The sequence below is a fragment of the Aethalodelphis obliquidens genome, unplaced genomic scaffold (genome assembly GCF_003676395.1).
Source record: "Aethalodelphis obliquidens isolate GAN/ISIS:26980383/991018 unplaced genomic scaffold, ASM367639v1 scaffold3, whole genome shotgun sequence".
Classification (NCBI taxonomy): domain Eukaryota; kingdom Metazoa; phylum Chordata; class Mammalia; order Artiodactyla; family Delphinidae; genus Aethalodelphis; species Aethalodelphis obliquidens.
Genome location: NW_020837947.1, coordinates 69,567,821 through 69,584,432, shown reverse-complemented (window position 1 = coordinate 69,584,432; position 16,612 = coordinate 69,567,821). Strand labels below are relative to the sequence as shown.

Here is a 16,612-nt window from a genome sequence, read left to right as displayed (position 1 = left end):
GTTCATCAGTGATACTGGCCTGTAGTTTTCTTTCTTTGTGACATCTTTGTCTGGTTTTGGTGTCAGGGTGATGGTGGTCTTGTAGAATGAGTTTGGGAGTGTTCTCCCCTCTGCTATATTTTGGAAGAGTTTGAGAAGCATAGGTGTTAGCTCTTCTCTAAACGTTTGATAGAATGCACCTGTGGAGCCATCTGGTCCTGTGCTTTGTTTGTTGGAAGATTTTTAATCACACTTTCAATTTCAATACTTGTGATTCATCTGTTCATATTTTCTATTTCTTCCTGGTTCAGTTTTGGAATGTTATGCATTTCTAAGAATTTCTCCGTTTCTTCCAGGTTGTCCATTTTATTGGCATATAGTTGCTTGTAGTAATCTCTCATGATCCTTTGTATTTCTGCAGTGTCCGTTGTTACTTCTTTTTCATTTCTAATTCTATTGATTTGAGTCTTCTCCCTTTTTTTCTTGATGAGTCTGGCTAATGGTTTATCAAATTTGTTTATCTTCTCAAAGAACCAGCTTTTAGTTTTGTTGATCTTTGCTATTCTTTCCTTCATTTCTTTTTCCTTTGTTTCTGATCTGATCTTTATGATTTCTTTCCTTCTGCTAACTTTGGGGGGTTTTTTTGTTGTTGTTCTTCTTCTTTCTCTAATTCCTTGAGGTGTAAAGTTAGGTTGTTTATTTGAGATGTTTCTTGTTTCTTAAGGTAGGATTGTATTGCTATAAACTTCCCTCTTAGAACTGCTTTTGCTGCATTCCATAGGTTTTGGGTCATCGTGTTTTCATTGTCATTTGTTTCTAGGTATTTTTTGATATCCTCTTTGATTTCTTCAGTGATCTTTGGTTACTAAGTAGTGTATTGTTTAGCCTCCTTGTGTTTGTGTTTTTTACAGATTTTTTCCTGTAATTGATATCTAGTCTCATAGCGCTGTGGTCAGAAAAGATACTTGACACGATTTCAATTTTCTTAAATTTACCAAGGCTTGATTTGTGCCCCAAGTACATCCTGGAGAATGTACCAAGAGCACTTGAGAAGAATGTGTATTCTGTTGTTTTTCGATGGAATGTCCTATAAATATCTAATGAAGTCCATCTTGTTTTATATATCATTTAAAGCTTGTGTTTCCTTATTTATTTTCATTTTGGATGATCTGTCCATTGGTGAAAGTGGGGTGTTAAAGTCCCCTACTATGATTTTGTTACTGTTGATTTCCCCTTTTATGGCTGTTAGCATTTGCCTTATGTATTGAGGTGCTCCTATGTTGGGTGCATAAATATTTACAGTCGTTATATCTTCTTCTTGGGTTGATCCCTTGATCATTATGTAATGTCCTTCTTTGTCTCTTGTAGGAGTCTTTGTTTTAAAGTCTCTTTCACTTTCTTCACTCTAAGCCACCTGGCCTCCTTTCTCTTCTCTCAATATGTCAGGGCTTCTTCTGCCTCAGGGCCTTTGCACTTGTTGTTCTGGTGCTTGACTCTCTTGTCCCCCATATTTATGTGGTTCTCATACCTCTTCAAGGTCTTTACTCAAGTATCTTCTTCTTAACATTTGTTTCTGGTCTCCCTATTTACAACTGCAACATTCCTTCTTCCCCCAACATTCTCCATACTTTATGACTACCTTATTTTTTTCTATAGCTATCACCACCATCTGAGAGATTATTTTATTTACATAGTTTGTTAATTTTCTGCCTTCCCCTTTAGAATGAAGGCTATGCAAGAACAGGATTTTTTTGGTCCATATTGTTCTTCATGTATCCTCACTACCTTGAGTAACATTTGCTGAGTAAATTAATATTCCACGATTTTTATATCAATGTCTTATTGAAAAAATTCTAAAATTATAATCTTTGAATAAAGGTGCAAAACAGTTGAAACAATTTACAACCTTACGAGTCTCCCTCATACTCGAGATATGATTTGAAGGTATCACTGGTAAGCATCAGTAATAGTGACCACTACATATTTAGAAGAGAACCTACTGAACCAAAGACTATCAGTTTCAAAAACTTGGACTAAGAATGCTTAGACTAAGAATGCAGGAAATTACAAGTTGAAGTGCAGTGTTATCCTGGACTAAAAGTAAGAGAAGTTGGCAAAATAAATGTACATAATTCCCAGAAAAAGATTTCCTGGAAAAAAAGTGAAAAGTGTAAGTATGATTTTTCAACCCAAATTTAACTCTACAAGTTTAAGCCCATTTTCTTACAATGTGTTTAGTGAATTTAGGTTACTAAAAGGGACTCTGCTGGCCAGAGGGAGTGCAGTTTCCCATCAGAAATGGGCTACCTCACGGCTATGGGGAGGCCCCACAGCTACCATGCCTCACTTGCTAACCCAGCACTCAGTGGTGCCAGGCTTTGGTTTATATGAAGAAAACTGAGAGGAAAGAGAACATATGAGCACAGAGAAGTTTCGGAGAGAATGTTGAATTGGAGTCTCCACAGTGATCAGATGAGAGGTTTTGCTGGAAGAAAAGATAACTAGTGGATAAAAAGAAGTTTTGGTTTTGGCCTGTCCATGATGGAAACCATGGTCTGCCTGTGCAGTTTGCCCCCAAATTGTGAATTTTCAGTGGTTAATAGATTACTAAGTGACACGAGAGTAACATGGATTCATTACAGTCCACACTGCACAAGGACATCTCCACTTAGACATCTAAAACCATCTCAAAATTCAATTCAAAACTGAACTCCTGATCTTTTCACCAAAACCAATCTTTCCATCTCAGCTAATTGCAACTTCTTTCTTCCAGTTGCTCAGGTCTGAAGTCTTGGAGTCATTTATCTCAGTACGTTTGGGCTGCTATAACAAAATACCACAGAGTGGGTATCTTAAAAACAACAGGAATTTATTGCTCACACTTCTGGAGGCTGGAAGTCCAAGATCATGGTGCCAGCATAGTTGGGTAGGGTCCTCTTTCTGGTTCATAGCTGGAGCCTTCTCACTGCATCCTCGTCTGGCAGAAGGAGTCAGGGATCTCCCTGGACCCTCAGTTACAAGGCACTAATTCTGTTCATGAGGGCTCCACCCTCATGACCTAAGCACCTCCCAAATGCCCCACCTTCTAATACCATCACATTAGGCATTAGGATTTCAACATATAAATTTTAGGGGGACACAAACATTCAGATCATACCATCATCCTTGATGATTTTTTTTCTCTCACAGCCAGTTTGTCAGGGAATCATTAGCTCTACCCTCAAAGCACATTTGGAATTAGATTACTTTTCACTATCCCACTGTTCCCACTCTGGTCCTCATCATCTGTGCTCCTGTCTCCCATCTGGTCTCCCTCCTCTACCTCCCATTTAACGGGTTGAATTGTGTCTCCCCAAAATACACGTTCAAGTTCTGATACCCAGTACCTGTGAATATGACCTTATTTGGAATTAAGGTCTTGGTAAAAGTAATTAAGATGTAAATTAAGATGATGTCATACTGGATTAGGGTAGGCCCTAAATCTAACTACTGGTGTCTTTATAAGGAAAGAAGAAAACACATAGAAACAAAGGAACACATAGAAGGGAAGCCCATGTGACAACCAGACAGAGATTGGAATGATGCAGCTACAAGCAAGGAACACCGAGGATTGGTAGCAGCCACCAGAAGCTCAGGAATGGCAATAAAGAGTTCTGCCCTAGAGACTTCAGAGGGAGTTTCAACTTCTGGCCTCTAGAACTGAGAGAATAACTTTTTCCTGTTTTAAGCTACCTGGTTTGTGGTACTTTGTTACAGAAAACCTAGGAAATTTATATACCCACTGAAGTCTAGTCTCGACATGGCAACCAGAGGAGTTCCTTTAAAATATAAGGCAGATCATCCCACTTATTCACTCAAAAGTCTCCAGTGACTTCCCTCTCCTCCCAGAGAAAAAGCTGAGAGCCTTACAAAAGCCAGGAAGGTCCTGCAGGACTGACTCCACAGTGATGCCGATGACCTCATCACCTACTATCTCCAGCCACACTGGACTCCTTGTGTTCTTCCAACACTCCAAGCACATTCCTGCGGAAGGGCACTTGCACTGGCAGTCTCCTTGCCTAGAACATTCCTTTCCCAGATTTAAGTATGACTAGCTGTCTCACTAGTTCAGTTAAATGCCAACTCCTCAGTAAGACCTAATATGGTTACCTAAAATTGCAAATCTCCCCCACCAGTTCCAAAGCTTCAGAATCTCCTTTATCCTGCTCTCCTTCTTCTATCTCTGAAAAGCATTTATCACCTTCTAGTGTATCATACAATTTACTTAATTATCATGTCTATTTTATATTGCCCATCTCCCCCTACTAGAAAGTAAAGTTCGTGAAAACAGGGATCTTTATCTATTTTAACTGATATATCCACACACACACAAAGTGCCTGGCACATTATAGCTGTTCATCCAATATGTTTAGGATGAATGAATAGGAAAAGGCAACACGACACAGCAGATGTGAGGGTTTGCCCACCTCTGATCTCTGCTATTCTTAATCCCATTTTTATTTAGATCAAGTTTTCAGTAGTTAGATAACGCCTTGAGGGTTCCAGCTGAAAGGCAGAATCCTCACTTTCTCATTTTTAGATAGGTGTGCATAGAGTGTTATCCTTGGTGTCCTTTTCATCAGAAACTGCCACCACAAATGAAGGCAGAGGAAATTCCAAAACAAGTAAACTCCTGCTACTACTGCTTCCAAATATCCTTGTTGAGGAACAAAATGTTGAAAGTAAGAATTAAATGCTTCAAAGGTTCTAGTCATCTTCCCAAAATACAGGCATCACACTCCTTTCCATCTTAGTAGAACGGGCTCACAGAGGCTCTATAATTTGTATAGTTAAAAATTACCAAATAGCTTAGGGGTGCAGATTAGAAGTTCTAGGCATTGGTGTCTATGAAATCATCATAGGCTAAAACACTTAATCCTTTGAGCCTAAATCCAAATTGCAAACTACCCAGGAAAAAAAATGAGATCATATATCTGCTACTCAGATCATGTTCTTATCTGCCAAAAATGCCTCTGAGAAGAATGATGTGTGTGCGTGTGCACATACACAATACACACACACGCACACACACACAAGCACACTCTCATTCCAGCAGCAAAATTACTTTGAAAACATTAATACGTATTAATAAAAATGTAAAGACAACAGCTGTTTGAATTTCAGATAAACTGTGGACCATTTTTTACCATTTAAGTCATTGAGAGTGCGGTGCACATAACTGAACAAAAACATGGTCCAAAAAAAAATGCAAGTCGGCTAAAAAAGGAAGTTAAAAATTTGAGTTTAAAAAAATTTATCATAAATTATTAGTTATCTTGCCTGGTTGCTGAGGGAGATGCTCTGGTTAATATGTGTTCCATATGTGAATCAGTAATTTTGACTATCATAAAATATACTTAGTACTCTAAAAGAACATCCCCTTTCTTTGATGAGGCAGTTAAAGGTTTTTCAAAATATTTCTGGGCCTTATAGTCACCATGGTTAGCAAGAAATATCACTTAACTACAATTGTATGCAAGTGCCAGCTAACAGAACTCTGATGAATACCAGAAAGTTTACTGTAGATGAAATTCAGGGTTACCCAGAGAGACATTTACCTTGCAGTGTAGCCCTTCCAAGTTTTATTAATGTTAAGACTTGGACTGCTCTAAGTGCCCATCTAAATACTATACAACCCAGAGGAGAAGCACTTAAAGCCGCGGGAGAGGGTGCAGGAGTGGGGTTGGACCCAGGGCTGAGGCAGGCACCCCCCTCCTTCCTGCCTCGGTGGGTCATGCCCAGGGCAGCAGCAGGAGGGGAGTGACTGGACGGTGCCCGCACAGGAGACAATGCCTTTTCCAGTTACAGCGCAGGGATCACAACAAACACAGCCGCCACAGAAGCACTGTGGCATTACCTCTCCCATCAGTTTAGCAGCCCCCAAGGAGACTGACTTACACAGGAAAGAACTGAGACTCTGAAGCCTTTTGGGGTTTTTGAAGAGGAAGAGGGACTGCAGCACAGAATTTTAATTTGGGGAAAATTAAATAACCTGGTAAAAGAGTGGATACAAGAAATCAGTGAAAGCAAGAATCTTCCACAGTCTGTAATTGAAAATGTTGGGGGGAAAATTTTTACATTTGGATCTTATGGATTAAGAGTACATACAAGGGCTTCCCTGGTGGCGCAGTGGTTGAGAGTCCGCCTGCTGATGCAGGGGACGCGGGTTCGTGCCCTGGTCCGGGAGGATCCCCCGTGCCACGGAGCGGCTGGGCCCATGAGCCGTGGCCGCTGGGCCTGCGCGTCCGGAGCCTGTGCTCCGCAGTGGGAGAGGCCACAGCAGTAAGAGGCCCGCGTACTGCAAAAAAAAAAAAAAAAAAAAAGAGTACATACAAAAGGTGCCGATACTGATGAGTTGTGTGTTGCACCAAGACATGTTGATTGAAGTGACTTTTTCACCTCACTCTATGACAAGTTGAAATTACAGGAAGAAGTAAAAGATTTAAGAGCTGCTGAGGAGGCTTTTGTACCAGTTATCAAACTGTGCTTTGCTGGGATAGAGATTGATATTTTGTTTGCAAGATTAGCACTACAGACTACCCCAGAAGACTTGGACTTAAGAGATGACAGTCTGCTTAAAAATCTAGATATAAGATGCATAAGAAGTCTTAATGGTTGCAGGGTAAGTGATGAAATTTTACATCTAGTAGCAAACATAGACAATTTCAGGTTAACCCTGAGAGCTATCAAACTGTGGGCCAAACACCACAACATCTATTCCAATATATTCGTTTCCTCGGTGTTTCCTGGGCTATGCTAGTAGCGAGAACTTGCCAGCTTTAACCAAATGCAATAGTGTCAACTCCTGTACATAAGTTTTTCTTGATATTTTCTAAACGGTGTGCATTTAGATCATATTAAATCAAAATTGATTGTAGACACTGAAAAAATACATACATACATACAGCCCAGAGAAACACTGCTCTAATTCTCTGTGGCATGTGGCCCCTAGGCTTCTGCTTTACACTTGTGCATGCTACTATAAAAGGCAGCAACTGGAAACACATTCCCTCACAGCCAAAATCCTTCCCGTCAAGTAATTACTGGAGACCCATTTCAGAGGCAAAGGCATGACAGTTAATGGGTGTTAAAAAATAAATCAAATGGGATGGAAACAAATGCACAATGTGAAGGAACATAGTCCTCAGATGTCAGACTTTGAATAGGCACAAGCAGACAAAACTTTGGAGCCCAGCAATTGAGCATGTCCCTTTCCTTCTCTGGGAGGCCACATACTGTCACCTCTGTGCTCAGGCTCTTAGGATGACTTCCTTGTTAATGATAAGTGATCGCCCAAGTTAATGATGAGTGGTAAGTGCAGCCAACTCTATGGTCTGAGACACCACAAAATGCACACCTAACCCACTGAGGAGAGGACATCGCTTATACCAGGTCAGCCTGATAAAACTCCATATCCAGTTCTCAAAGCCGCTCTGGGTTTGATAAATCCATGTTACTAGGATATAAAGAACATCCATGAGAGCAAGGACTTTATTTTACTCACTGCCATATCCATCTCCAAGAACAGTGCTTTGCATGTAGTAGGCACTTGAAAAATATTTATTGGATGGGTGAATGTCTAGTCTGTTCTACTGGAAACACCTGTACAGTGGTAAGAAGTTTGAGCCTATGTAGAAATGAAACGCCTCTAATATCCAGTTAGCTTCCATAAAGCTCAGATTAATGTCAATGCTTCCGAGGCAGCAGTTCTAAAAACTCCATGCTGGTTGTATACTACTTTGGATTTTTTTTGTTCCAAGGAAATAGTTCTGATGAAGTCGTGGACACTAGGATTTGCTCTGGGGACTAAAGGAACAGGCAAGTCTTAATACAAATGTACCAACCACAACAGCAGAATTCCAGAATGATAATATCAATAAACAGAAGAGGACTTTGGCAGGTTACCCTCCTGATGGCCCTCAGATTATATACAACACTGTCCCTGCTGGGCCAATTTCTCTGAACAAATGGTTTTTACTTTTTCTCTATATCTTGCCTCACGGAGGTTCCTTTCCCTTCTGTCTGTTGTACAAATCTTGATTAGATCTCATTTGAGCTGTCACAATATCATCACAACTGCTCGCCTTACATCTAATCTCTCCTCCCTCTAGTTCATCTCTTATGTTTCCTCCTTTTAAAAACTCTTAGTTCATATTCCCAATATAATGAGATCCAAATACCTCAGCAGGACCCAGAAAGTCCTTCACGAACATGCCTGATCTCCTGACATTTCTTTCTACCCCAGATCCACCACGTTCTCGTGCCCGAATATATACACATACTGCTGTAGCTCTACTGCACCATCCTCTAGTCCCCATGCCCTTTCCAGCTTCCCCGTCATTACTCATGGAATTTCCTGGGCCTATAATGCTTCCACATCTCGTCTACCTAGGGCATTCAGAGTTCAAATATTACATCTTTCCTGGATACCCCACTATCTACCATGCCCCCACCAGCACCCACCCTGTCTCCACAGCCTGACACAGAAACCCTCAGAGGCCACCTGACAAAATTGATCCTCCATCTGTGATCTCAGAGCATTTTTGACACCTCTAATGTGGTAGATTTTCTCCAAAAATGGTCACCAATAACCTCCCCCATCCCTTTATGTACATGCCACTCCTCCAGTGTACTTTGCACTCCTTGAATTTTGGCTGGCCTTGTGACTTGACTAGAATCCAGTAGAAGTAACCCTGTGCCAGCTCTGGGACTAAGCCTTAAAAGAAGCCAGACACCAGATAAAGAAGCGTGGACGAGTTTACTATTTGACACAAGACCATGTGGAAGAGAACTAAGGAGCCCCCAAGCCATTCCAGCCACCCCAGCTGAGGCAGCAGACATGAGTGAAGCCATCTTGGGCATTCCAAGTTCCTAGTTCAATGCAGCCAAATGGGTGACCCCATTCAACACCATATGGCACAGACCCACCAGCTGATAACTGATAATTGTTGTTTCAAGGCAGTAAGCTACGGAGCGGGTTATTTCCCAGCCAGGTAACTGAAACATTTCCTATGGTATATTATAGTTACATGTTTACATGTCTAATTCTCTGCAGCGGGCTAGATTTTCCAAAGGTGATTGCAGCAACATCTCCCATACTCTTCTGCTGTATCCTTGCCATTCTGCCTTCAAGACGTAAAATCCAATTTCTCTCCCCTTGAATTTGGGGTGTCCATAGTGACTGACTTGTAGCCACAGAATGTGGAAGAAGTAACAGTGCATGACTTCCAAGGATAGTTCAAAAGAGCTCTTTCAACGTCTACCCTGGTCTCTTGGAAAGCTCTCTCTTTGGATGCCCCTCTTAGGTGTTCCTTTTTGGGGGCAGCTTCCATGCTAGAGAAACTAAAGCCACATGGAGAGGCCATGTGTAGATGCTCCAATCGACAGCTCCGGCTGAGCCTACACTTTGAGTTATCCCGACCCAGACACCACATATGGGAGTAAGGAAACCTCTGGATGATTCCAGCCTCAGCCACTCAAGTCTCTTCCAGCCACTGGAATGTTCCCAGCCGAGTTCCCAGATATTGTGGGGCATAGAGAAGCCTACTCCACCATGCCCGGTCTGATTTTCTGAGCCACAGAATCTGTGAGCAAAATAAAACGGTTGTTGTTTTATGTCACTCAGTCTAGGGCAGTTTGTTACCCAAAAACAGGCAACTGGAGCACCTCCCAGTCAGACTCTGGGCTCCTGGAAAGTGGGGAAACATTCAGTCATCACTGTATCCTGGTTTATAGTATGATACCTAGAGGCACAAAAGAGGCTCTCACCAAATATTTATTGAGTGCAGTTGAAAGGCTGGAATGTCTGCTATCTTTTTTTTTAATGTTCAGCTTTATGCAATTTTGGAAATCTACACATTTGGACCAAAAATAACCTAGAAAACATATCTATGCATTAGGTTTATCATACTATGTTTTGAGGATTCTTACAGAAATGGCTCTTTACTTTTCCTTTCTTCATGGTATGAAATCCTATGGGAGGAGTTGGACCTGGTATTGTGAAGCAAACTGCAATAGCACAAAATAGAGGAAAGTATTCAGTAAAAAGGAAAATCAATCCAATTCAGCTAAGTGCAAGTCATTTGTTCCCTTTTCCAATCAAAGTGCCTATCCTGTGTTCCTCTGTTCCATTTTACACAAGGAAAAAAATTTCTAAATGCCCTGTGTGCCCATGATTTTCCTCTCCTACCAAATCAAAAGTCAATACCCAAATGCTACTCAACATAACTCTGTAATTTCTTTGGCTCAATAAGATGTCTGTAACATTGAAAAGTTCTTTTAAAAAGTCTATCTTAGAGACCCAACAAGTGGTGATGTGTTTCCCTGGTAGCACACTAATTTCTTCATTTTCTTGTTTTGTCAAGGAAAGAGATGCTCAGAGTAAGTGAATTTTCCAGATAGCCTCCCCCAACTCAGAAGACCTTACTTAGAAAGTCTACGAACTCTCCCACCACAGGGAACTGGTCACCCCTGCAGTACCTTGGGCTGAATGAATAAGGCCTGGCCAACCCTTGTGTGTCAGTAAATGCTGGGCTATAGCAGTCTCCAATCCTAAATTGCATAAAGGCTGAGGGTCGTGCACACAAACACTTAGCGTCCCCTGGAGCAAACCCATCAGTGACTAAGATTCCTCCACAGAAAGTGGCAGGTACGAAGCAAAATCCACATTTAATAACCTTACTCTTGAGTTTTAACACTATTTATTTACAGACACTAGAATGGTGGAGAACTGGTCCCACCGCCCAAGGCTTCAGCCTCCTTTTAACCCTTGGCAGCCCAACAACGGAAGGGTCAAAGCTTTCTAGCCACACTGATCCAGATCCTGTCAAAGGTACTATATCTGAGTCCCCTGAGATGAGCAAAAAAGATTTATTCCCCCCTGTACAGACTTGATGTTTCTACTTTCACCATGATTCACTCAGTCACGGTTCTTACTGACACCATTAAATGCTTAGTTTCCAACTTGATTTGACTTGATTAATTTATTCACTCACATATTCATCCGTGCAAGATTTATTCAACACTACGTGCCAGGCCCAGATTAGACGCTGAAAATAGAAAGATGAACAAGACCCGCTCTCTCATCTTAGGAAACTCACCAGCTAGTAAGGATGGGAGACAAGTAAACAAATGATTGGAATGTTCCACAACAAACTACAGGCTGGGGGCTATATCCGACCAGCTGCCAATTTTTGTATGTAACATTGTATAGGAACCCAGACACATTCATTTGCTTATATATCAACTATGGTGGCTTTCAAACTGCAGTAGCAGATCTAAGTCATTGCATTGAAGATGCTGTTGCCTGCAAGGCCAAAAATATTTGCTATCTGGCCCTTTACAGAAAAGGTCTGCTGACCATATGATAACAGAGATCTGTTCCATAATGCAACAGTCCACAGAGGCGGGGAAGGAGCGCCTGCGCAGAGCGGAAGCACGGAGGATCAGGCGGGAATAAGGGCAAAGGCAGAGGATAACAGGCAAAAGGGGAGGGGGCTTCTGAGAATGGTTAGGTCGTGGGGGGAGAACAAAGGTGTGGAGGGAGATGCAGCTGAGAAGGGAGAAAGTGCAGGTCTCCTCAGGCCATGAGGAGGCTGTGTTGGACTCTATTCTGTCAGCAGTGGAGGTTTTCTATAGGGTTTTAAACAGAAGAGGCAACAGAAAATAGATTGAAAAGAGATGAGCAGAAAAAACAATGAAGATTGCGTTGCATTGGTCTAAGCCAGAGATAATGACTCAGAAATAAAAAAGGCAGTGGCAGCTGGATGGAGAGGACGATTCAAAGGTCTCGAAGAAAACAAATTAACCAACGTTAACGTATCACATACATTCAGTGAATACTCTATGTGGTGTAATAACTGCGGTGGCTGAGTAATAACTGCTCTGTTCTAATCCATCCCTGAAAGGCTCAGACAAGGACCATCCTGTACCTGTGGGGCTCAAAGACGAAAACCTTTGGTCAGCCTTTTAAAAATAATTATAGCTAAATATTGTTCGATGGTCCCTGGTGAAATGAGTGGAACAGGTGACTAGATTGTTGACCACAGGAAACTTCTACTCATTATTTGATGACCTCCCCCCCCCCCCCCCACTTGCTTTTCCCTTGATGAGGCCTGCGGAGCAGGGAGGTGGGTAGGACACCAGGTGGCAATGAGCACAGGCTTTGTATCCAGATTGACCTCAAGCAAGTCCTGAAACATTCACTTCATTGCCCTGTGCCCTTGGGCAAGCTCCTTAGCCTTTTGTATCTCAGGATGCTCATCTGTAAAATGAAGATAAAATAGGGTAAGAGTGGCCAAGTAGGTGATGTACTGGTAGAAGAATTAGATAGGACAGCACAGGCAGAGTGCTTAGCTCAGGACTATAGTTAGTCGAAGTGAACACCAGAATCCTTTAGATCTCAATCAACAGAGAAGCCTCAACCCACCTCAACCAAATAGGTGAGATCCCATTTCTACTGGCACCTAACACAACTGAATAACTGAGGAGCTGAGTACACTGTTTCATGTCTGTTTTCCAAATAGAGTGAAGGCTCCAACATATCAAAGTCCATGACTCCACTGGCCTCCTCGGAGCCAGCACAGTGCCAGGGACATGGTAAGGGGCCAGACATATTTGTTGAACAAATAAGAGAGTGCGGAGAAGAGGGAGGAAGGAGGGGGAGGGGGAAGGAGAGGAAGAGAAGGAAGGACACAGAACCTCTCTCTGCCTCTCAACATCACTGCCCCTAAACCCGGCTGTTCAGAAAGGGAGGAGGGTGGGGTTTAAGTGGCTAGCGTGGATGACATGCATCTCTGATCCTTGAAGCCACCTTTTGAGGGTCCAAAGTATTCAGACCTTCTACCCAGCTGGAAGCAGCTTCCTTGGACTTCATTTAGCAACAGGCAGTGAATATCTCAAAAAAGGCAGACTTCCCCAGGCCTGGGAATGGAGGGACTGATTAACCAGAAATTCTGGCTGCCAAGGGCCAGGGACCAAGGCAAAGCGGGGCAGAGTAACACTGCAGCTCAAGGGACACAGTTCAGAAATTCATTAAAATCAAATCTTCTTATAAGCAACTTCATTTTTTACAAAATTTGGGCTTCTAGAAATCTCAGCGGGAGGCCTTGGATTTAGCAATCTGGGTTCATAGCAAATGTGGACTCTAAGGCAGAAAATTCAAATCTAGTAATGCTTAAAGCACCAAAACAATTTTTAACCACTCTAATGGAAATCTTTCCAAAATATATTATGTGCCCCCAACCATGATAAACAGAGTAAACAGGCCACAACCTTTCTTGGTGACCAGAATCACAATGAAGAGTGCTGGGGACTCTGCCGAGTTATAGGCATTGTTGATTATTTCCCTAAGAGCCCAGACTTCTAAACTGTTCTCATCTGTAGGAGTTTTGACTCTCTTTGTGGACACTTTTCTTTAGGTGGCTACAATAGGCCTATTAAACTGTTGCGCCTACACCAAAATGCACCCAGAATGTTCTACTTGATACTTCTATTTCTACTAACCGTAGCTGCCTTTATTTTCCTCTGCTGCTTCTCACGTTGCTATGGACCGTCTGTAATCCTTCCCATTCCTTGCACTACCCATCTGCCGCCCCTCCAATCTCTGGTTAAAACAAGGAGAAAGCTACAACTTTCCAGAATAAAGGAGAAAACCCACTATCATATGTCAAATTTCGGTTCCGGTCTCTAGAGTTATTGATACTGGTGTAAACTCACATTTGCGTATAGAAACAGATGGTTGCCTATGGGACTATCTATAGATGTGTCTCGATACATGGGTCAGTATACACTCATATATATCAGCACATCTGATATATATGAGTGCAGCAATGACATTCCAAAAGCAACCAGCACAACTAGGACACAGATCATGGTTTCTAATACTATTCTTCAGTAAAAGGAACCAGGGTTCCTTGGAGAAATGGTTGATTCTAGAGCTTGAAATATACAGTATGAGCCCGGAGTATCTTGTAGTACTAGAAAGCAAAGAAACACTGAAACTTTTAACCCCATAAAACAGGGGCATGTCAAAGGGACAGGGGAACCAATTGAAAGAGCTCCCAATAGACAGAGCTAGGAAACCCTGAGCAACAAAATAGATAAAGTAGTATTAGATTATAATTCAAAGTATAAAGCAAGTGTCCACAAGTCCATAGTGATATAAATGACTAAACAGATAAGTAATTGGGAAATCAAACATACCATGTAGAATAATTCCAAATAATTTACATAGACACTCTACCCTCAAGGAAATTGAGCATAATGCCCTTCTCAAGCATGGACTGCAAGAAGTGACTTCCTTTCAGAGAGGACAGCATAGAAAGGTAGGGTTGAGATAGGCTGGGACCTGGGATCTGGGACCCTTTGCTGCAGTGCTTGCACCTGGACAAGCGTCTGGTCCAGCAACAAAATAAAAAGAAACTATAAAGGACTAAAAATTACTGTGTGCACTGCAGTTTGAGCAAATTCTGGACAATAAGATACAAAGAGACCAAAAAAAAAAAAAAAACACCCAACTGCCACTTCTGAAGAGCCAGGAGAAAAATCAGGGTACTGCACGTGCCCCCTGCACTCAACACCACCAAAGGGGTGGTTAAACCACCTAAGACACCCCACTGGCCTGACCCCTGGACACACCCCTACCCTCGTCCCATATAAGGAAACAGCTCACCTCCCACAGGGGAGCGAGCAAGGGAACCTGTTACTTGTTTTCACTCCCCCCTGCTGCGGCAGGGGCCCCAATAAAGCCTTGCCTGAATTTCTTGACTGGTCTCTTATCAATTTCTATTGATTGGGGAAGGCCAAGAACCCTGGTCTACTGGTATCAGGGGGAAAGTAACTTTACAGTGGAGAAACATGACCTCAGCCAAGTGCTCAAGATCAACGTCAGTGATGCTGATAATATGTACCCTTGGTATGATGTGATAAGGATGGCCCATCCCCTCTGCAGTTTTCATCCCCAACACCCATAACCACAGTGGAATGATGAGAATCTCGTCAGACAAATCCTAATTGAGGAACAGTGTTCAAAACACCTCACCAGTATTCCTCAAAACTGTCGAGGTCATCAAAAACAAGGAAAGCCTAAAAAGTTCACATAGCCAAAAGGAGCCTGAGGACACATGATAACTAAATGACTAAATGTAATGTGGGTGCCTTGGATCCTGGAACAGAAAAGGGACATTAGGGAAGAAGCAAGGACATTTAAATAAGCTGCTCACTTTAGTTAACAGTATTAATAATGTGTCAATATTGGTCCATTCATGAAAACATATGTACTCATCTTACTCACGTAAGATGTGAGTAAAAGGGATAACTGGGCCTAGGGTATATGGGAACTCTCTGTACTATCTTGGCAATTTTTCTATAAATCTAAAACTGTTCTACAATGAATAGTTTTTTTTTAAGAAAAATTAAGTCACAGGCCTCCAGGCTTGGGAAGGGAGGGTGAAGGGCTCCACTCCCACAGACCCTGCTGCTCTGAGGATGGGGGCTTTTGCCCATCCAGGTACAACCCCTGCCCTCAAGGTGCTGGCCCCCGACAGTGGATCAGGGCAACCTGCATGCCCTTAGAACATGACTCAGGGCTTGAAGACTTTCAAAAGTCTGTGCAAACAATTATTTCCCATATGTACTCTTGTCATATTTATTCTTCTGCAAGCTAACAAGGCTCAGATTCATCAAGGAAGAAAAGCCCACCCAGAAAATGACAAAAACTCATGTGATACTAAGAAGCCAATTGGTCAGAATTTGTTAGGGAAAGACCACTCCCCGTAGTTCTCATTTACAAGCTTCTCAAACTGGCTCCTCAACTAGCTTCCAGCTATGCAAATGCGTTAAAACATCCATGAAACAGTATCAATAAGCCCTCCATAACCAAAATCTGATTGACGCTTACAAAGAGCGAGAACACCAAGTACTCCTTAAAAGGCAAAGGGAAGGAGGTTGGTCTTCCATAGCCAGCAGAGCCATGAGGTGGGGCTGCTTTCTCCCGGGGCTCCCATGGGTGGGGAGGGCACTAGGGTCCCCCAGAGTGGCTGTGCTCTCCAGAGACGATGTCAAATCATGGCATGACACGACTTGGCTGCAGCGGGGAAGCTGAACTCCAATGAATAGAGCTCGAGACGGGTAAGTGGGATTCAATTCTACTCTTTCCCTCTCTGATTAAACCACTCTACTGCTCCAACCAACAATTTCCTTGTATATAAATGAAGAACAGTGAAACTCTTATCCTGACCTACCTAAGTGGCAGATTGTGATCATTAATGAAACATAATCGTACAAGCATAAGGAGATACCTGTTTCTTCAAGACACTGAGTACATCATTTTCTTTGTAGGATTCTTTGAGAAGTAAATCAGGGCTTTAGAGTCAGTGGATGGGTCTTTGTTTTAGCCAGGTACTTGACAAACATCCCTCAATCCATGCATTTGTGACATTCACTTCCTCTGGTTATTAATTGCATAAGATCTTATTCATAGACCTCAGCCATGTGCTCTTTTTCCCCATCTTCCAAGCCCTCCTCTTCCTAGTCTGACCCTCTCCCAGTACCCCTGGGTACACCCGAAATACTGAATTAGAATTCTTACCACAAA

General features: G+C 42.3%; 1 pseudogene; it reads left to right on the top strand.

The window, feature by feature from the left end:
* Window positions 1-5,779: 5,779 nt before the first annotated feature.
* Window positions 5,780-6,903, top strand: LOC113606132 (poly(A) polymerase alpha-like; annotated as a pseudogene).
* The last annotated feature ends 9,709 nt before the right edge of the window (window positions 6,904-16,612 follow it).